This window comes from Salvia miltiorrhiza, chromosome 7, assembly GCF_028751815.1.
Source record: "Salvia miltiorrhiza cultivar Shanhuang (shh) chromosome 7, IMPLAD_Smil_shh, whole genome shotgun sequence".
Lineage (NCBI taxonomy): Eukaryota > Viridiplantae > Streptophyta > Magnoliopsida > Lamiales > Lamiaceae > Salvia > Salvia miltiorrhiza.
The window spans coordinates 37,497,459-37,519,401 of record NC_080393.1 but is presented as its reverse complement, the minus strand read 5'-3'; the positions used below and the strand labels follow the sequence as shown (position 1 = coordinate 37,519,401).

Below are 21,943 nucleotides of genomic sequence, written 5' to 3'. Positions count from 1 at the left end.
ATTGGGCTTAATTCCAAATTTGATACGATCCTTGCCGATCGATCGAACAGAACGCACGCGGAAGACTGAACTTGAACGGAAAGGATGGAAATCCCAAACCTCTGAATCTAACCCACGGAATGATTTAGGCGAACGGATCCCTAAACCCCAACGTGAAAGTTGACGCAGCAACTCGGGGACGCTGATGAATGACACCCGACGAGGGTTGGGTTGACTCGCCGTTACGTCGATAATTGAATTCGTCTTGATAAATCAAGAGGAATTCGAAATTCTCAAGAGAGAAGTAAAACTCACAATTTTATTGATCAAAGTAGGCTGAAAAATTTCGTCCAAACACAAAGCCTTATATATAGGCAAAGTAAAGACTAACCTAACTTGACTAACAAGCAAAAAGAAGCCCCTAATTTCGAAATTCACAAGGCTGCCAAAACAAGGCCCTTATTAATTCGAAAATAACCAAAGCCCTTTAAACTAATGGGCTGCGAAAATACAAGACTGAAATAAATAAATGAAGTCTTCAAAATAATTAAAATCTTCAAGCTTCGGCCCACTCGCATGTAATGAGATTAATTAGCACGGGCTCAATTCGCCAACTCCAATGGGTCTCTTCATCAACTCTTGAGCCCACACTTCTTGAACTAAGCTCATCAAGCTCTCCTTGAACTTCTTGGCTCGTGCTCTTGTAACCGGACCAACAGGAACATGCACCGGGTCTTGCACCAACGAACCTTGGGCTGCATCAAAATTGATGATCTGGGGCAAAGTCTCATTCTCGCCCAGACAGATGCACTTCAGGTGCTTGGGAAAATTCTTCAATTTGAGCTTGGGTGCTCTCTCGGGCGACGACACCAACTTGTCCTCTGGTTCGATGGTGGGAATATTAAGGGCTTCCGTGTATCCCACTTCCTCCTTTAGGGTATCCATCATTCTAGCAGCTTCCTCCATATCCTCGTTTTGGGCATAGTCCTCTGTCACGCTTTCTTGGATCATAACATCCATTTGGTCGAGAAGTGCTTTCTGGGACAGGATATCTTTCCCACTCATAAGCGTCACAACATTCACCTCCTTAACCTCCACCTGGGCAGGACGTTTCCCATGTTTGCTTGCCAGATGAGCTACTGCTTGGGCAAGATGCGAAAGTTGGGCATTGACATTTTGCATTCCTCCTCGAGTTTCCATCTTGAACTTTTCAAACTCTTGCTGGAATTTCATGTTTTCTTGTGCCATCGTGTGCACAAGTTCTGCAAGGAAGCCCCTCTTGCCTGTGAAGGCTGTTGTGGGCACTGCTTTCTGTAGGGCTCAAAGTGCTTCTGACCATATTCTCTATTGTTTCCTCCCAGCTGTCCCAAAGCATTGACTTCTTCTTCATCCTCGAAGAGTTGAGGGCATTCATCCGTTTCATGGGTGTATGCTATACAAAGTTGGCGTGCTTTAACCGGCTTCTTGATCAAAGGAATCTGGTTGCTCATGAACTTCTCCAAGGCACTGCACAGCTTGCCAATCTTATCGTCTTGGGTAGACGATGGTTCTGGTGGTGACATTCTCTCTATTGTGCCTTCTTCATCCCTTGACTCCTCCACCATATTAGCTATAAGTTTGAATGCCTCTGCCGCCGATTTGTTCAAAATGGATCCTCCACATGCAGCATGCAGCCATTTGCCTTTCTGCCTTGAAGTCCTCCACTAAGTATCGAACAAGATCGTGGGCTGGTATTTGATGTTGTGGGCATTTGGCTAGCATTTGTTTGAATCTTCCCCAGTAGTCATATAAGATCTCTCCATTCCCCATCTTGATGTTGCTTATTCTGGTCTTAGGCTCTGGATCCGGCTGACTGGGAAGTACCTTTCGAGAAACTTCTGCTGCACTGCTGCCAGGTCGTAATGCTGGTTTGGGCAAAACGTCCAACCAATCCCTCGCTCCCTCTTGAAGAGAGAACGGAAAAGTATGGAGTCGGATGTACTCAATAAGGGCAGGAGATGCGGTGCGGATAGGTCCACGAGCCATCTCGAAATCTCGCAAGTGCCGCATAGGGTCCTCTCCGGGCATATCACTGTATTTGGGCAATATCTAGATCAAGGTGTGCTTCAACTCCCAATTCCCATGATATTGGGCAACACTATGCCCGTAGGTCGGAGGTTCAGATTGTTTGGGAACATCATATCCCGAAGGGTCTTATTGGCTGGATTGTCTTCTCCGACCATATCTCCCTCTTGGTTCCTGTTCAGTTGTATCTTTTGCTCTGCCCGACATCGTTCTCCATTGTTTTGGTGTGTGATCCTTTCGATCTCAGGATCAAACAATAATAGCTCCTTGTGACCTGCACTCCTAGTACAACGCATACACAAACGTTAAGGCAAAACTCACACAAAATTTCGCAAAAGAAATTACTAGCGCACTCAGTTCTCCGGCAACGGCGCCAATTTGACGAAGCTATCGTTTGAGCTTCGCGCAAAAAAAATATCTTGTGCCCACAACTAGACTAGCTAGTGGTAAGTCCAGAGTCGAATCCACAGGGAACTGAGCAGTAACTCTTCCTGCAAGGGTGTCACTAAAAAGGGTTTGTATTCTGCAGTGTTCTGACCACAACGTGCTTATGGGCAGAACGGGGTTTCCAACCTAAACTGAAATAGCAAAAGTAGATAAATTAAATAACAAACAATTCTGACTTGGGTTTGAATCACTAAACATGAACTGGACACTCGATCATTGGTGCAAAGATTAATCACTATACTCGCATACCGGTGGTTATATGCATAAGGATTGTTGCGCCCCTATTGTCACTTGTCACGCACGCAAAAACCACTTGCCCAATCTATCCTTTCAGTGTATGATCCCTTAGAAGGGTCAGCTAATGGAAATCAACTACCCCGGGCAACATCCACGCTCTCTGCGATGGCCTATCGCTAGTTGTGCTTTGCCCAGAATGCTTTAAGATTTAGACAGACCCACTTGACTCTTACGCCGATATTTCACAGCAGTCACGGCTCCAACACTCGTTGTACTATTTTGGAGGTCGATGGCGTTTCGCATTATGCCCAAAGTATTACTTGTGACCAAAACTCCCTAGTTAACTAGCGATCAATTAATTAACCAAGTTGTTACAGCCTTATTGGAATCAAACCTAGTGTATCGGGAATATGCTCATACAGTTGTTATGCCCAAATTAGACCTCTCGAGTTAAGTGTTCATGTTTAGATCATCTTGCCCAAACCAGAATATAAAACTTAGCCGAACATAAAGTAAATAACAAAGGCAAAAAACATAAAGGAAAACATAAAGTAAAAAATTGAAATAGAAACTTACTTAAGGCAAAGAGTTCTTACGGCCAAAAGTGCCGCAAAAAACATGAACATAAAACTAAACTACTACGCCCATAAGGGGCGACTACTCCTACCTAACTATGGAAAGTAAAACTGCAGCAATGGTCTCTCAAAATTCGTCCTCCCCTCTCTACTCTCTGCTCTTCCTCTGAATGGTTCATAGCTATGTGGTATTTATAGGTGTAAGTTAGGGCTACGCAGGCTGGGCCCAAAAGGAGTGGGCTGGAATTAGGGCTCCTTCTGCCAGAGATTGCATCCTGATCTGGAGGCTGATTCTTCCTTATTCAAACCTCAAGGGATAAGGTTTTTGGATTTCTTTCCTTATCTACATCCTCTGCACTCTTCTTCTCTGCCCCGTCTGTACCTTCTGCCCACGATCATCTTCTGGTGCAACTGGGTCCCGAACGGTACTTGTGGGCAAAGGGTCGGTTTTGCCTTGAGCAACTCCAAACTTTATCTAAGCTTTTGTAACCTGCTGCTCCAAGCTCCAATCGGTTTTGTATTTGTGCTCACACTTCTTCCCCGAACCGAAGTCGCATTATGCCCAGAACTTTCTTCCGATGCAACTGGATCCCGCGCGGTACTTATGGGCAAAGGGTCGGTTTGCCCAACATCCTTCTTCTCGGACTTTTGGTCTTCAAAACAAGCTTCTGAGTGTCCCAAACTCCTGTGCTTCAAACTCATGCCTCTTTCGCGGAATGCAGCAGCATTATGCCTTAAAAGCACCTTCTGCCCAAAGAACGGGCCTGCCGTGGAACTACGCCCTCCCAGGCGACTGACTCTAGCAAAACAAAGGAAAAAGACTCTATCTAGACCTAAAATAGACACAAAAAATGAGCACAAACATGGGCTCATCAACGTTATATCCCAAACACTTTCCTGAAAACATTATTTCCTTGTTAACCGTGTTTGAGCCTTTTTAAGCTTTGATTCTTTAACCGGATGATAGGGGGTGATGGAGTTTATGGGGATCGTTGTGTGGTATTGGTTGTGGGTTGTTCGAAATAAGGGGTGAAACATAATACTAGTCATTCTTATAAGCTCTAAAAAAAAATTGATGGAAGTTGGTTGAAAAAGTCGAGTGTATAATTGAAAATCTCATGGATAATCGACTTTGTGTGTTACTAGAAAAGTGAGAGCATAAAAGAATGTCTAGTTTTGATTTATAATGATTATATCCCTTGGTTTGTGGTGATTATGGAGATGTTGTTAGGTGGAAGATGGAATTTATTCCATGCTTAAATGGTGAAGTCATAAGGTTGGTGAAAGCAATTTAATTTGAGTGTCGATGAGAGATACACGTCCAATGTCCCCACCTAATCCACTTGAATGGTGAAGTCATAAGGTTGGCCAAATTTCCCCACCTAATCCAATGTCCCTACATTAGAACTCGATATAAAGACCTATTTGATCTTACTCTTGGCACACTTTTAGCGAAGGAGACTTGAGACGATTGGCAAGCCTATGGTAAGTAATCTACATTGCATGAGTGTCGATGAGAGATACACGTCCTTTTCCATCAATTGTGAGTTGAGTGAAACACTTTTATCTTGAGAGTCAATTGTTGGAATGTCAAGGTTAAATTTGCCATGGATTATACTTGTTGGTAATTATTGTGTTCATGTGTTGAGGATTTGAGGGAATTCAAAAGTTTTATTTTTCTGAGGCATCGATGATCCAATTGTCGCAGCCCGAAAACCCGACACTAGTAATAGTGGGGTACGGGTATCGATACGACTATTTTTAAAGAATAAAAGATAAGAAGAACTAGGTGAACGTCTTGCGGAAGCTCACATAAAAGCATGCTAAGGAAAAACTTCATAAAATTAGCCCAAGGGTAAAATCGTCAACATTGTCATAACTTTTTAATTATTAGGAATTTCACGAACAAAAACAAAACGCGTATAGTTCATTTTTCATAAGGAAGCATAATTTGCAGAGTATCGCAGCAAAAGGCGAACCGATTATATGTATGAAGACACATAACCGTGAGTGTATTGCTTGATCTCAAAAGAAACTAAGTAATTCAAACATCAAGACTCTATTATCATAGAGGCAAAATAGTAATTTAATTTACATCATTTGAAACTCTCCCCCATTAGCACCAGTCCAATCTCACTCCCAGCTTAGCCTGCACATTTAGAAATACATGCAGGGCGTGAGTACATAATACTCAGTGGGCAAATGCCGAAAAACAAGAAAGGTGCTCGTAGAGCTATAGGTTTGAAACTTGCCACATCTCAGCAACACACAGAAATAAATTAGTATTAAAAGAATCTGTGCATGCAGTTTTCATAATTAACATCATAAATAAGTGTCTGCAGACAAAGTATACGTCATGTATGTACCGCATCTACAACTCATCATCATAATTAAGGTACTGAGAAGTAGGCCTCCCTCTCAAGTACCGTGACCGGCCGACCCGAAGACGGCTCACAGTCACCTCTGTGCACAAAATCCCGCTTGTGGCAGGACCGAATTCGTCTCATCAGTAGAGGGTAACACACAAGCTCAACATCAAAAATTGGCAAGTCAAACAGTTCTCAAATATCATTTATCTCAAAACATTTGTTAATCTCATAACATCATTATATCATTAAATCATTTTAGAAAGCTCGGATAATATTTGTATACTCAAAATATTGCCCACCTGAAGTCCTTCGCTTATTCTGGAAAGAAATCAGGCAACTTACTTCTTCGTCTCGCTCGGGCCTTCATATGTCATCATCACATCGTCATCGTCATTGAAGGTTCATGTGATAAAACAAACCTTAGTCAGAAACTCAAATTCTAAATCCAATCTCTTCTTTACTCTAACTTCTCACTCAACGTCTATTTACCCGTTAAAACTCAATCCCTAGGTATACTTGGCTTCTAAGGATTCACACGTCCAATTTTCGACTTAACTCTCAACTCGACTCAAACTTATAGCAAACAAGCACATAAACAAGTATAAACACTTAGGCATATTAAAACACACATAGACAAGTCGAAAACAAGCTTTACTCTGCACTGACTCAACTTTAAAACCTCACCAGACTCTGTACAGAACTCTCCTGGGGTCGTAACTCATACCAACAGAAACCTCTTCGAGTCTAGTTTCATTTAAAAAAAAGTAGGATCAAAAAATCCAAGTATTTTAGGAGATATGACTGTTTTACTACAGTCTACCATATTCGGCAGTTTTTAGCAACCGAAAAGTTTGATTTTTGAAAAATAACAAACGTTGTCAAAACGTTCTGAAATTTGGTGGATACTTAGCTAAGACACTTAGGTCTCATCCATAAAAATTTGGGTTCCAGAATGCTAAGGAAAGCTACTGTAAACGATGACTCTATTGGCTACTCACCGAACAATTCGGCAGAATGTAGCAGTTTTAGTTTTACATTTTATACAAATAGCAAACGAAGTCCAAATGACTTGAAATTTTATCGGTATGCTCAAGACTCTCAAATATACTTAACATAAAATTTTCAGAGCGTTTGGGTATCAAGAACCCCTCGAAAACAGTAGGTCAGTGTGTCGTGAAAAACGACTCCGAAACATACACACAAGCAAACATGCTCAACTCAACATTTAAACAAAGCAAACACATCAAAACTCATTTTAAGCACTTAAAGCACTTAAAAACATTCAAATACATCAAAATACTCGTAATACTCAATCTCGACTCTTTTCTTTCATCATCCACTCAAATCTCATAGAAAACACTTCAACGAACATATCTAACAAATTCCTTTTCAATTTCATGCTCGAAATTTCTCAAATACTCAAATATGATCATTTACATCATATAACTCATTATTCTCATATTTACTCTCTTTTTATCATAAAAACTATATTTATTACATTTTTATGAAAATCCATGTATCAACATAAAACTCTTAGCAAAACATGGATAAAATTCTCATAATGATCATAGAGCAATTAAACCTCATTTTATAAAGCATCAAACTCACATCATATAAAAACTCAAAAATTCATACAAACTAAAATAAGCCAAAATTTTATTTAGCCTACAATAGACTTAATCAAAAAATACAAAGACACTACTATCATGCTTAAAAACATATATCTCAAGCAAAATCACTTAAATAACACATAGACTAAAAAGTCCTAATTTTTACTAAACTAACTCTTTGAAATTTTTACAAACACATACAAATCTTTAATCTACTCATAGATCTTTCATTTTTAACCAATTAATCTCACATCAAAACCATCAATTCACCAATAAGGGCATATATACACATATCCCCAAATTTTAGTAAACTAACCCACATCAAAAACTCCAATTGACATCATATACTTAAATTAATCCATCAATCATCATCATCTACACCTCATAGACTCATTTATATCATCAATTCATCATTTAACTCATTAACTCAAAAGTTACCATTTTTGGGGTAAACTAACTTCCATCAAAGTTTCACATCTCAAGACACATATTTCACAACATATATCAAACATCAATATACATCACATAACTCTCATTTTTCACCCCCAAACAAGAAAAGAAAAAGAAAAATTTTGAAAGGGGTGAAGACCCACTTTTTCGAAAATTTGGAAAAGAAAAGGGAGGGGTGATTTTCTTGCTCATCTTTCAAGAATACACTCACATAACATCTTTCAAACAAGATTTTAGGGAAGACATGGTTACTTACCCAAGTTCTTACCAAAGTTTACACTTTCTCACTCTAAATTTTGAGGCTCTTCTTCAAGGAATCTCTTGATCAAATGAGGATAGATAGTGTTTATGGAAAGTTTTAGAGTGATGTGAGGTGTTTGGTAGTTTTGTTGGAAGCTTCGAAGGTTTGCTCTAATGGTGGAAAATGGTGGAAGTGTGAGGTGAAGAAGATGAGTGTATGTGTGTGTTGGGCGAAAATTGTAGTGAGGGAGAGAGGGGTGATCGAAAATTTTAGTGAGGGAGAGAGAGGTTTGGCTTTGCAAGATTGAGAATGATCTTGCAATCTTTAAAGGAGATTTGCAAATCTTATGAAATATTTGCTAATTAATGAATGATCTTTCTCTCTCTAATCTCTCTCTAATCTCTACACTCTCTCATCTCATACTCTCAATTCTTTACTCTCTCAATTCCATACTTAGCAAAATTGAGACATATAACATATGGTATGGGAGATTAAAATAAAGTGTGTGAAAGGTGATTAAATAAAAATCACAAAACTATGGTAAAGTCACTCATTAATAAAATACCATAGTATAATTATTCATGTGACCAAAATAATGATCATAGCACTATTATTAGTGCACTCACTCAATTATAATATTCCTCTTCGTAGGAAAAATAATTTAAAAATATTATGCTCGGAAAAATTTTCATAAACCGGCATCATTCGATTTCTTGATAAAAATAAAACATACTTGCTTTGGAAACTTAATCAAAATTCCAAATGCTAAGGTCTCGAATAAAAAAAATCATAATAACTCGGTCACAGTGATACACATCACGAAAATCACATAATCGATCAGTCACGTAATTTCACATAATGTCACATCAAAGCAGTCGGCAAAGCAAACAAACTAGACATCTCTCGGACCGACTCTTTTCATCAAGGTTCTCACTCTTTCTTCCTCGACTCTAGGTCAGACTCATTATACCTATTCTCTTTAATAGGTCAATCAAACTCTGATAACTCAGTATCTGTTAAATTTATTCCCGGTAATCGGAAATAAAATCTCAACTCAATTCAATCAGCATCTCTATCTCAGCTCATTTCTCGAATCTCATCATTCTAACTCTATCCTCGGTTTAGTCACTCGTATCTCTATTTAAAAGACAATCTGTCTTATCTAATCATAAAAAAAAAAGTCTCGCGTCTCGACATCTCAGTTCTCTCAATAGTGTTAAGACACTATCTCACATCATAGGAAAAGTACGGGGTGTTACACCAATCATCTTACCCATTCGTGTTTATTGTTTTGTTCTTCTCGTTGTTCGAGGACGAGCAACATCTTAAGTTTGGGGGAGTTGATAAACACTCATTTTGCATGGTGATGAGGAGTGAGGATCCCATCAGCCATCCTACCCCAAACAAGGACAGCGGCGCCGACTTAGCCGCGGAACACACTCGACTCAAGAAGCGTGAATACACCACTCGATCGTCGAAATAATACAACGGCGCCGTCGAATGTCTACGCAGACTAAGAAAGAAGCTGGTTTAAACCCTAGGCCCACTCGGATCGAAAGAGGCAAAGCCATATCATAAAAGATAGCGGCGCCGCCGAAGGTCTGCGCAGACTAGAGAGGACAGCGCAACACTAAAGCGACATACGGAGAAGACCCAAGGAGTGGAAACAACCAGTAATGAGAGCTGGAAAAGAGCACGTGTTCAACAAAAAACTGCAAAATAGTTAGAGAGTTTGTTAGTGGAGAGAGAAACGTTCACGTACGCCGCATGTGGAGTACGTGAACGACATGGAAAGCCCCTTTTACCCTTCGCCCTAATTTAATCCTATAAATACGCTTTGTAAACCAATATTTGATATATGCAATTTTACCTTAAGAAATCTCATCTGCAAGTTTTCAAGCAAATCCCCTCTCACACTGCGATACAGGTGATTCCGACGTCCTTTTCCGACTAGTTTAGATAGGTTTGAACGTTAGACTTCACCAACTGGCGCCGTCTGTGGGAAAATTGGGCTAAGGCGTGAGATTTGAGAGAGTGTCTGAGTGTCCTTGTCCATGTTTGGTTTAGATCTGTTCATCCTGGCGTAAATCAAAGGGAAGAAGGGGGGTTTCGTTACCAAGCCTGCGTTTATGGCTATATTTTACTGCATTGGAGGTTTATATGTAGAAAGGGATGGAATAATCAAGTGATTTATGCATAAATGTTTAAACATGGCTTATTTTGCGTTTATAATGGATGAAATGTATGTTTGTTGTCTGTATCGGCAATCCACTGGGATTTTCGGGATCTTGGTGGCCTCTGTCACCTTGCATGAATGAAGGGGAAATAGCAGGGGAAGGAGACGGTTTATTCAAATATGTTTTGGGAACTGTGCCATTTTTGAATTTTTCTTTGGGAACTGTGCTATTTTTGAATTTTTGAACTTTTCTATACGTGCTGTGCATTAATGTTACTTGCTTAATTTTGATGCATTCCCGGTGCGATACAGAGAGGTAACTCCCTTTCTGTGCTTCTGATGTTTCACTGTTTATTTTGGCTAACCTTTGTGCTTTTCCGAGAGCATTTTCTATCGGAGAGGACCTTCCGTTGCGGAAATGTCCTTTACCTAATTATGAACGACGGGAACTCTGTTTCACCTTTTTTCTGGGTTTATTTCCTAGAAGAGGGGGATGTTCATCTCAGAAAGAATTGCAAAGAGGATTTCTATAAATTCCTTTCTATCTATGGATTTCCGTACATTTAATCGAGAATCGTTCCATGGGCCGAAGTTCGTGGGTTTTTTCTGGGGCTTATCTTTTATTATTGGAATACTTATAGGCCCACCTACCACCGATATAACACAGCGACATCTGCACAGCCCGCCTGCGCCGGTATACTTTTCCAACCTTGACTCATTATTTCTTATCTTACTGCGATACAGTGAACAGGTACTTTACAATGGCAACTCATCAACACTGCAAGGATCTAAACAAGGATTTCGAAGCCGCTGCAGAGAACACATCTGCCAAACCTACTGACGACACATCGACTAAGGGAGTCGACTTGACTGGGCTTACGCCGTCGGGTTTCACTACGATCAACAACATGATCCCTGCTTCTGTACAATCTAATATGGGAGCAAATATGCCCGTCGTGGCTACTATCACTACAGCACCAGGGCCAACCAATGTCCCTATCAATGACCAAGTTTTGGCTATGCTCAACTATGCGACTATTCGCTCTTTAATGGGCATTACTCAGCCAGCTGCCTCACCAGAGGGAATCATAGCTGCTCAGAAAGCAGCAACCGCGCCTGCGCAGGCAGGGGGAGGAGAGACAGCGATGGCCGCTCAAACAGGAATAGACATAGGAGAAGAAGGAGGAAAGAACAAGCGGAAGTTTATTACGAACAGTGTCCAGATCGAAGATGTGACTGATTCAACCAGCGGGACCACTCCGCAGCCCTGCTTAGGAGCACACAAGGACAATGACAGGCTGAAGAAAAAAGTATCTTTCCTCCGAGACCAATTGAAAAGTCTGGAGACAGAACTCAGGGAGCACGATCATAACACAGAGGTGAACAAATTCCCCGACCAACACGGACTGAGACCTGAAGAGCCCCGGAGGGAGCTCCTCAAAAGAAGTCGGCGCAGGCCGAATGATACCATATTCACGAGAGACCGGGAGGGACACCACTCTGACATCCCTATATCAACACCTACTCACAAGAGCCCTTTCTCGGAGGAAATATTGTTAGAACCCCTACCAGCAAATTACCGCCCCATCTCATTGGATTATGATGGCACCACCGATCCTGAGGTGCATATAGCCCGTTTCGAGGGGCTGGTGGCGCTACATCAGTATGGGGAGGGAATCAAATGCAGGATCTTCGCCACGACTCTATCGGGCATGGCCCAGCGATGGTTCCACAATCTGAGAAATAATTCTATATACTCATACGATGATCTTCACCTCATGTTCATGAGACAGTTTGCCAGCGCAAAGCGGGTGGGGAAAACACCAATTTCCTTGATGGACATCAGGCAGGAACCACAAGAAACACTTCGTGAATATGTGGCACGATTCAACACAATCGCGTTAGACATACCAGACGCCGAATCTCAGATTAAGTGGTACGCTTTCGCTAGAGGGTTAAAGCAAGGCCCACTCTTTGAGGCACTCCAGATCAAGCCGCCCACCAGTTTCGAAGACATCATGACAATAATACCGGGATACCTCCAACTGGAGGACGCTAAAATGGCAAGAAAGGCAGAGGCCGATAAGCTCAAACCTAAGAAGCAAGACAGTGCAGACGCTGGAGAGAAATACATCCCGAGGAATCCCTACAGAGGTCTACCTCCCAGAATCCCAACGATGGCCATCGAAGCTGGAACAGGTTCATTAATCACGGTGCAGACAGAGAAGAGGGAAGAGCGCGGGGGTTACAGAGATGATTTGCAAAATCCAACTCAATGGAATCGTCACATAGACGAAATTTTCCATCAGATCAAGGAAGAGAATTATTTCAGAGCTCCAAAAGATTACCAACCCGGAGCCCCAGCCCCAGGCAGGAACAATTTGTTATGTGAATATCACAACCGTTACGGTCATCTCACCCGCGAATGCGGACATTTGAAGCATCAGCTAGAAATTTTGGTCAGGAAGGGGTTCCTGGATTAATACATAGAAAGACCACGAGGCTCATATAGAGAGAACCGTTACGACGAACGTAGGGAGGATGAGCGGCGCCGGCGGGATGACACCCGCCGCGACCATGATGACAGGGAAAGAAGACACAGACATGAGGAGAGAAGGGAAAAAAGAAATCATAGGCGAGACAGCCAGGATAGACACAACCCCGCAAACCACGCCCAGTATGACAGAGAGGTACACATGATTACAGGAGAAAATAATATACCAACATCTAACAGGGCCAAAAAACAATTGGCCCGCACGGTTAGATCTGGATATTATGACAAAGCTGTCATGACAATCAACACCGCGCCCGATGAACCGATAATATCCTTTGGACCAAAGGATGCTAGGTCTTTATTCTATCCTCGTGACGACGCCTTGGTATTTTCTGCCAATGTGGCCAACGTATTGGTACACCGCATCTTTGTTGATTCAGGCAGCGCCGTCAACATCTTATATCTAGAGTGCTGGCAGGCAATGGGTTTGGAGGCTAAGTTAGAGCCCGCTGTGGCTCCTCTTTATGGGTTTTCAGGGGAATCAGTCCTACCGGTGGGAATAATTGAGTTGCCAATGACGATAGGGCAACCATGGGGAAAAAAGACCCGAATGGTCAAGTTCTTGGTCATCGACGCACCGAAACCCTCTTACAACATGATCTTTGGGAGACCGGCGCTGAACTCTTTTAAAGCAATCATCTCTACTCTTTACTTGAAGATGAAGTTCCCCTTGGAAGGAGGCAAAATTGGTGAAGTGTGGGGAGACCAGGCCGTGTCGAAGAAATGCCATGTACAAGTATTAACTCAATACTCCAGACAAAAACGAGAAAGGTCAGTAAACTAAGTAGAGGCAAGCAAGAAGGGAAAAATTGGAGTGATCACGGCTTCAGAGCCCGAGCGGAGAGAGATCGCAGAACTGCAAGGGGGAAATGATAAAACACCCCTCGTCACTACCAATGATACGTGCATGGTTATTGAGCTTTTCAAGGATAAAGAGGGATTTACTAGCAAAATCGGGGCACATATGGAGCCAGAATTGCAAAGAAAAGTAATAGCTTGCCTGCGCAGAAACGCTGACGTATTCGCGTTCACTACGGCGGACCTGAAAGGAATCGACAGAGAGCTAGCCGAGCATCGTTTGAATGTGGATCCCACGATCAAGCCAGTCAAGCAAAAGACGAGACACTTCGGTACTGAAAAGGATGCTGCTATTCGAGAGCAGATACAGGCGTTATTAGAAGCGGGACATATCATAGAAGTGCAATACCCGGACTGGGTGTCAAACGCTGTCATGGTGGAAAAGAAGGCTAAGACTTGGAGGATGTGTGTGGACTACCGGGACCTCAATGCAGCCTGTCCAAAGGATTGTTACCCATTGCCACGGATTGACCAGTTAGTAGACGCAACGTCAGGATGCGAACTTTTGTCAATGATGGATGCTTACCAAGGATACCATCAGGTTAAGATGTACAGGAACGATGTTATTAAAACAGCATTCGCAGTCTGCGCAGGGATCTTCGCATATGTGAGTATGCCATTTGGACTAAAAAACGCTGGGGCTACTTACCAGAGAATGATGGACAGAATCTTCAAAGATCAATTGAAAGAGAATGTGTCGGTCTATGTAGATGACATGCTGGTACGCAGCACTGAAGCACGCACACATGCGGACGACTTGGAGGAAATCTTCTCGGTGATACGAAGACACAAGCTCATGCTCAATCCGGTTAAATGTACTTTCGGGGTGCAGTCGGGAAAATTCCTGGGATACAAGGTTACGCCTGAGGGGATAGAAGTGAATGCAGACAAAGTTAGAGCTATTATTGACATGACGGCGCCGCGGAACATCAAAGAGATACAAACACTGAACGGACGAATAACTGCACTAAGTCGGTTCATATCGAGGTCAACAGAAAGAAGTCTGCCCTTCTTCAAAATTTTGAGAAAGGAAAGTCGATTCGAGTGGAGTAGTGAGTGCCAGCAAGCCTTCGAGGACCTCAAGGAATATCTCAAAGGACTACCCGTCTTGACCAAACCGATACCGGGGGAGCCACTATATCTATACACTTCGGTGGGGGTAGAATCTTTGAGCGCTGTGCTAGTGCGGGAGGAAGGGGGGTACGCAGAAGCCAGTTTATTTCGTGAGCAAAATCATCCAAGGAGCGGAGATCAGATACACTGCAGTAGAGAAAACAGCTTATGCTATCATGATCACGGCAAGAAAGTTGCGCCCATACTTTTTGTCACACAAAGTTATCGTCAGAACAGCGCTGCCTTTTCAACAAATCCTGGGGAGGCCAGACCTCGCAGGAAGAATGGTAAAATGGGCCATTGAGCTGGGCGAATATGACGTGGCGTTCGAACCGCGTACAACCATTAAAGCACAGGCCCTAGCTGACTTCATTCAAGAGACCACGAGATGGCCGTTGCGAGGACCATGGACGGCGCAGGTCGACGGTTCCGTCACCAAAGAGGGGTGTGGAGTCGGAATATACATTGAATCGCCAGAGGATGGAACCTACCAGTTTGCGATCAAGTTTGAGGACAAGCTGTCAAATAACGAGGCAGAATATGAGGCAGTGATAAGGGCTGCCCATATCTTGAAGGAGCTCAGAGCAGACACAGCAATAATCAAGACCGATTCGCAACTGGTAGCCCAACAGTTGAGAGGCGAATGTGAGGTTCGCGATGACAGAATGAGAGCTTATTATGATCGGATGCAGCAGCTCAAGGAAAAGTTTGAAGAATTGAAAATAATACAAGTACCCCGGGAAGAAAATCGAAGGGCTGACTTGCTAGCAAGGATGGCCAGCGCCGTTGAACAATCATGGAATGACGAAATCACACTCTTGTTTGAGCCAAAGAAGAGCCCAAGGATTCAAGTCTGCGCCGTCGAAGTGGGGGATGATTGGCGAGTCCCAATTATTCATTTCTTACGTACGGGAGAAAGAATGGAGGTAGACACAGCAAAATACGCTAGATATGAAAATTTCTGTTTGATCAGCAACCAGCTTTATAAGAGATCTTTCACGAACCCGTTCCTTAAATGCTTATCAGCGGAGGAGGCAGAATTTGCTCTAAAGGAAATCCATCAGGGATGCTGTGGAAACCATGCAGGATACAAAGACCTGACCAGAAAAATCATCAGAGCAGGCTTTTACTGGCCTGGCATCGACAGGGATACCAAAGCTTATGTAAAGAAGTGCGAATCTTGCCAAAGACATGCGCCAAGGATTAACGTCCCGGGGGAAGAGATGGGGGTGATGTATTCGGCATATCCTTTCGACAAATGGGGAATTGATATCGTAGGTAAACTACCAACGGCGCCGGGAGGAAAATGTTTCTTGATAGTGGCAGTAGACTATTTCTCGAAATGGGTGGAGGCAGAGGCTGTAACAAGGGTGGATGAGACCACTGTCGAAAAGTTCATCTGGAAAAACATCTGTTGCAGATATGGGGTGCCCAAAGTTCTAATATCAGATAATGGAGCACAGTTCACTAGTCAAAGAATCGAGGATTTTTGTTCAAGGATGGACATCGAGCAGAGATTCGTCTCAGTAGCCCATCCCCAAGCCAATGGTCAAGTCGAGCTGGCTAACCGCACTATCTGCGAGGGAATCAAGAAAAGATTAGAAAGAAGCAGAGGACGATGGGCAGAGGAATTGGACACGGTCCTGTGGGCGCTGCGTACCAGTCCCAAAACAGCCACAGGAGAAGCCCCGTTCACTTTGGTTTATGGCTCAAATGCGGTCATTCCAGCAGAGGTAAGGTTAGAATCACATCGAATTTGTACATATGATCCGGCGCAGAATGAAGAACTGCGCAGGCTTGAGCTGGACCTCATAGATCTAAAGCGAGAAGAAGCCCAGGTCAAGGCTGCCAAGTACAAAAGCATCATTAAAGCAGGGTATGATAAGAAGGTCAAGCAGCGCCGATTCCAGAAGGGCGATCTGGTACTCAAGCGCGCGAATGTTCTGAAAGCTACTGGGAAATTTGAAGCTAACTGGGAAGGACCATATATCATCACCGAAGTCTTAAAAGGCGGAGCCTATCATCTGTCTGATCAAGAGGGGAGAGCTCTCGAGAGGCCGTGGAACATCAATCACCTCAAGAAATTCTATGTGTGAATCTTATTCATGTCCCATCATTATGTAGACCAGATACTCTTTTTCCCCACAGGGGTTTTAATGAGGTCTGGGGCCATGGTCGTCATCAATAAAGATCTATGGTTTTAGGGGAAATTCGCCTCTTATGTTTTCTTCAACATCATTTACAACACAGGTTAAGAAGATGACGCAAGCACAAATTCAAGGCATAAATTGCATAATCCAAAGCATTAATTGCACAATCCAAGGCATAAATTGCACAATTCAAGGCATAAATTACACGACGAGGGCATTAATTGCACAAATCCAAGGCATTAATTGCACAATCCAAGGCATAAATTGCACAATCCAAGGCATAAATTGCACAATTCAAGGCATAAATTGCACAATCCAAGGCATAAATTGCACGACGAGGGCATTAATTGCACAAATCCAAGGCATAAATTGCACAATCCAAGGCATAAACTGCACGACGAGGGCATTAATTGCACAAATTCAAGGCATTAAGTTGCAAAATTCGAGGCATAAACTGCACAAATTCACGGCACAAATTCGAGGCATTAACTGCAAGACTTAAAAAACGATGGTCCAGGCCCCCAGTCCGCGCAGACCAAGATCCCAAGTCTGCGCAGACAAACATTTTGTCCAAAGAATCAGCCAAAATTCCCATGGTTGAACCAAGAATCCGAACATTCTGACGAGTATGGGGGTGTAGAGCATCAATCAAGATTACGGTCCTAGCTGTCATTCGGAGAGTAATCTGATTCGAGAAATATCATTGCGCAATAACAACAGAGAATTTATAAACAACACACGACATTTACAAAAACGAAACACGAAATTATGAATGGCTACAAAGAAGGAGAAGATACCAAAAAGGAAAGATCCATACGAAGAGCCAAACAAATTACAAGTTACACTAGTTCTCATCAGATGAAAGTCTCATTACAAATATGAAGTTTTCAAAACCAGAAGAGGAAGCGTTCTAGCATCTAAGGGTTGGAAGGTGGAGTTGGAGGTTTCTCCAACTGTATCTCCTCATCCGTGTTGCCACCACTGTCCCCACCGGAAGGTTCGGGCTGCGGAGATTCATGCGTGGAAGAAGCCGGCGCCGCCATGATCACGGGAGCTGGCTCATAGAACACTCCGCCACCGGGGTAATTACCCCGAACTGATCGGATACGAGAGCGGATCTCGTCCATATAAGGCGTCCTAATAAAGGGCCGAGCAGGCAGAGTAGGCGGAGGGTTAGCATTGCGGCCCATCACAAACAAGTTGATGGCCTTGTCTGCAATAGGGAACCACTACTCGGGAGTCGGTGGCGAATCAGCGCGGATACCCAAAATCTTTCCAAGAGCATTGGAATCAATGGCATGCAGCACCGCATCATTTTCGCACAAGGCTCTCTGCTCGGGAGAAGCTTGAGTCAAGTTAAGAGTAATCTGGGTAGACTCCTTGACAAGCCATTTCAACGCTGGGGTAGCAGCAGTCAGCAATTCGGGGGTACAGGTGAATGCGATGATAGTTTCTTGCAACATGATATGCAAGAACGCATGACCCTCCGGGGAAAGAAAGTAGCGCAGCCGGTGTTGCTTAATGCCATTCTGGAAAGCCGCGTTTTCTTTCGCCACGATCTCCTGCTTGAGGGCAGCCAACTTCTCCGCATGATCTTGGGCGGCGGCTGCAAGTTCTTTTTCATTCTCATGCTTCACGCGCGCTAACTCTCCCTGAACCCGAGCCAGCTCCGTATCAACGGACAACCTCTCAGCCTTCAACTTCTCGTTTTCCTCTCGGAAACGGCGAGCTTCCTCTTCAGCAGTAGTACATCGGGCCAGCGCCGCTAGGAACTCCTTATCTTTGGCTTGGACCTCGCCCTCTGCACGGAGAAGACTTCGAACAACAGCCAAACATTCAACCCTAGCCTGCGCAGATGATATAACAAAGGAACTTAGGGAACACACATCTAAAAAAGCGAAAATAGAATAAACGAAAATAAGCCCACCGTCTCAATCGTCATCACAAGGCCATCCGCCATTTGCCGGCGGTTCAAGGACTCCTGAGCTTGAAGATCAGCCGGAGCAATCTGGGCGATCATTTGAGATCGACATTCTTCACCAGTTAGATCTCCAAGAACACGAGGGGCGATCCCCGTTCCAAAGGACACCCCAACATTGCGGGAACGATGAGGAGAAACAGGCATCTGAGCAGAGGAGGTAGCATCCTCTGAATACAATACGACAGTTTCCGGCTGCGCCGTAGACGTCGCGGTTTTCTTTTTCTTCTGCTGCAACTGCTTCTTAGTCGAAGCGCCTTTGCGTTTCTTCAGAACTGGAGGATCATCCACTTCCACATTTCCGGTATCCGCATCGCGAAGCTGGAGGGGATTAACTAGGGGGCGTCGAGAACCGGAAGACCCCGCGGCAATGGCTTGCACGGCGCCGCCTACAGTCTGCGCAGCTGGAGACGGTTCAATAGCACCACTTTGGGAAAAGTTGAAACTATCAATGACACCAACCGACGGGGTTTTCCACGTATCCATACCTAACACAGAGCAAACAAAATGGAAGGTACATCAGAAACACAATCCAAAGAACAAATCAGACATTCACAAGAAAGAGGAGCGGACGTAAAAGCAAAACATGACAAGTATTAATGTTAAAACACATTTAATACCCTCGGGAGATAGGGGATAGCGGGAGAATAAGCCTGCACCGGCCAAGACAGAGGGTCTAGTCACCAGCACCTTTACATCCAAAACTTCCTTGACCCGGGCCTCGGTCAATCGCGTCAGAAGAATATGTTCAATATCAGTGACGCGTGCAGAACTAGAAGGGGTGAGATGCTTAGTTTCATGCCATTGAAGTTGGGCATCGGCGCCGATGATGTCTGGCCAAGTGCCATTTCGGGTTTGGACAAAGAAATATTTATCTTGAAAATCTTTGTCTAAAGAGGTCATTTTCTTCATAAAAGCCATATAACCCCCAGCCTTGGAGGTGAAGTTATAATGGGACCCTGTTCGTTTCAAAACATGGGTCTTATGGAAGAGGGCAGTGCTGTAAGGATAATCGTTAGCGGCGCAGACTATATGTAGCACATGGGCTCGACGAATAGAAGAAGGAGAAAGTTGAAAAAAGGGAATGCCATACAAATTACATAGTTCAATCAAAAAAGGAGAAGGAGGAATGCGCAGTCCAGCATCAACTTGATCGACCCAAATCGGAACAACGTCAGGATTAATGCCCCGGAAAGTATTAGGCATATCGGAATCAGGTCAGCGGGATTTTGGATCCGGATTTTGTAATCCGAATCACCAACATCGATACGAAGGGCATCCCTTATCATCTTCATGGACCGGGTAGACAGAGTGGATTGGGGAAGTGCAGACGAAGCGGCCATGGATAGTGCAAAATTGCGAACAAGAAAACAGCACGGAGCGAGAAAGGGGAAGGAAGGGGGATGAAGAAGCCGTTAAAAGGAAAAAGTAAAATATCGCAAAGCTAGAGAAAGGAGAGAAGAGATACCTGGTTAAATCTAGCGACAGGGAGGGCGAGAAGAGAAAGGGGAACGGCCGGCGGGGGGAAAGGAGAAACCGAAACAGAAAAAAAAAAATTTGCAACAGAAGAGTGAAGGAAGAAAGAGAAGAAGGAAAAGGAGAGAGAACGAACATTTATAGAGGAGGGGGATTCGAAAAGACCGAAAAGGAGGGAAATCATTAGGGTTAAAAATTTCAAGGGTCCAGATTTAATCTCGAAAATGGCGGTTGAAAAGAGAGGGTGTAGATCGAGTCTGGAGCTGTGAAAAGACGGGTACGGGGAATACCAAAGGTGTCAGTCATTAAATGACAAGACGTCATAGACAGAGGGAAAAACCATACGAAAACAAGAAAGCACCAAACACTCAATACAATTACAAAAAGAAATTCAAAAACTTCTCACCCAGAAATACCAGGGAAGCGGTGCCAACTGAAGCCTGCGCCGTTTAGAGGAAACTCGAAGAACCAGTGTAGCCACGAAAATTCAAGGATCCCATCAGCCACCTTACGGATCGGCGGCGCCGACTTGGGGCCCTTAACATACTCGGCTCAGAAAACATATTTGACAAGAAAGCAACGCAAGTCTAAGGCATCGTTGATTGAGAAAGAAACTGAACCAAGCTCTAAGTATACTTGACTCAGAAGAGCAGAATCGCGTCACACAACGGTCAAGGCAAAGTAGCGATACGGATACAAGTCGGTGCAGACTAAAATAGGGGAAACCTGATTTCAAGCACAACTACGAAAATTCAAAGCTCTCCTTTTCGTAGACTAGGGGGAGTAGCTGATGAGGAGTGAGGATCCCATCAGCCATCCTACCCCAAACAAGGACAGCGGCGCCGACTTAGCCCCGGAACACACTCGACTCAATAAGCGTGAATACACCACACGATCGTCGAAATAAAACAACGGCGCCGTCAAATGTCTGCGCAGACTAAGAAAGAAGCTGGTTTAAACCCTAGGCCCACTCGGATCGAAAGAGGCAAAGCCATATCATAAAAGATAGCGGCGTCGCCGAAGGTCTGCGCAGACTAGAGAGGACAGCGCAGCACTAAAGCGACATACGGAGAAGACCCAAGGAGTGGAAACAACCAGTAATGAGAGCTGGAAAAGAGCACGTGTTCAACAAAAAGCTGCAAAATAGTTAGAGAGTTTGTTAGTGGAGAGAGAAACGTTCACGTACGCCGCATGTGGAGTACGTGAACGACATGAAAAGCCCCTTTTACCCTTCGCCCTAATTTAATCCTATAAATACGCTTTGTAAACCAATATTTGATATATGCAATTTTACCTTAAGAAATCTCATCTGCAAGTTTTCAAGCAAATCCCCTCTCACACTGCGATACAGGTGATTCCGACGTCCTTTTCCGACTAGTTTAGATAGGTTTGAACGTTAGACTTCACCACATGGTTTTTATGGTTTATATTATGCGGTTTAAGTCGATTTTACGCCCGTTTTATTATCATTTGGAGTTCATTGACTATTATTTCATGATTTCACGGTCGGGTGTAGTTTTGACTGTTTTGATGCAGAAATTAGTGATATTGGAGCATGGAGCGTAAGGAATATGTTTAAGAGAAGAGTTTTGAGAGAATCAAGCCTAAAAATTGAGAAAAGACGAAGATTCTAAAGTCGGGGCGAGAAGGAGGCAATTCGGCGGTC

At 43.5% G+C, this 21,943-nt stretch overlaps 1 long non-coding RNA gene across 1 annotated transcript; it reads right to left on the bottom strand.

Annotated features, from left to right (window-relative positions):
• Nucleotides 1-5,158: 5,158 nt before the first annotated feature.
• LOC130992865 (uncharacterized) lies at nucleotides 5,159-8,319 on the bottom strand. The gene is made up of 3 exons (XR_009091450.1): nucleotides 7,988-8,319; nucleotides 5,971-6,032; nucleotides 5,159-5,451 (listed from the first exon to the last, which is right to left on the bottom strand). It is a non-coding gene; the product is annotated as an uncharacterized LOC130992865 (long non-coding RNA).
• Between the last annotated feature and the right edge of the window lie 13,624 nt (nucleotides 8,320-21,943).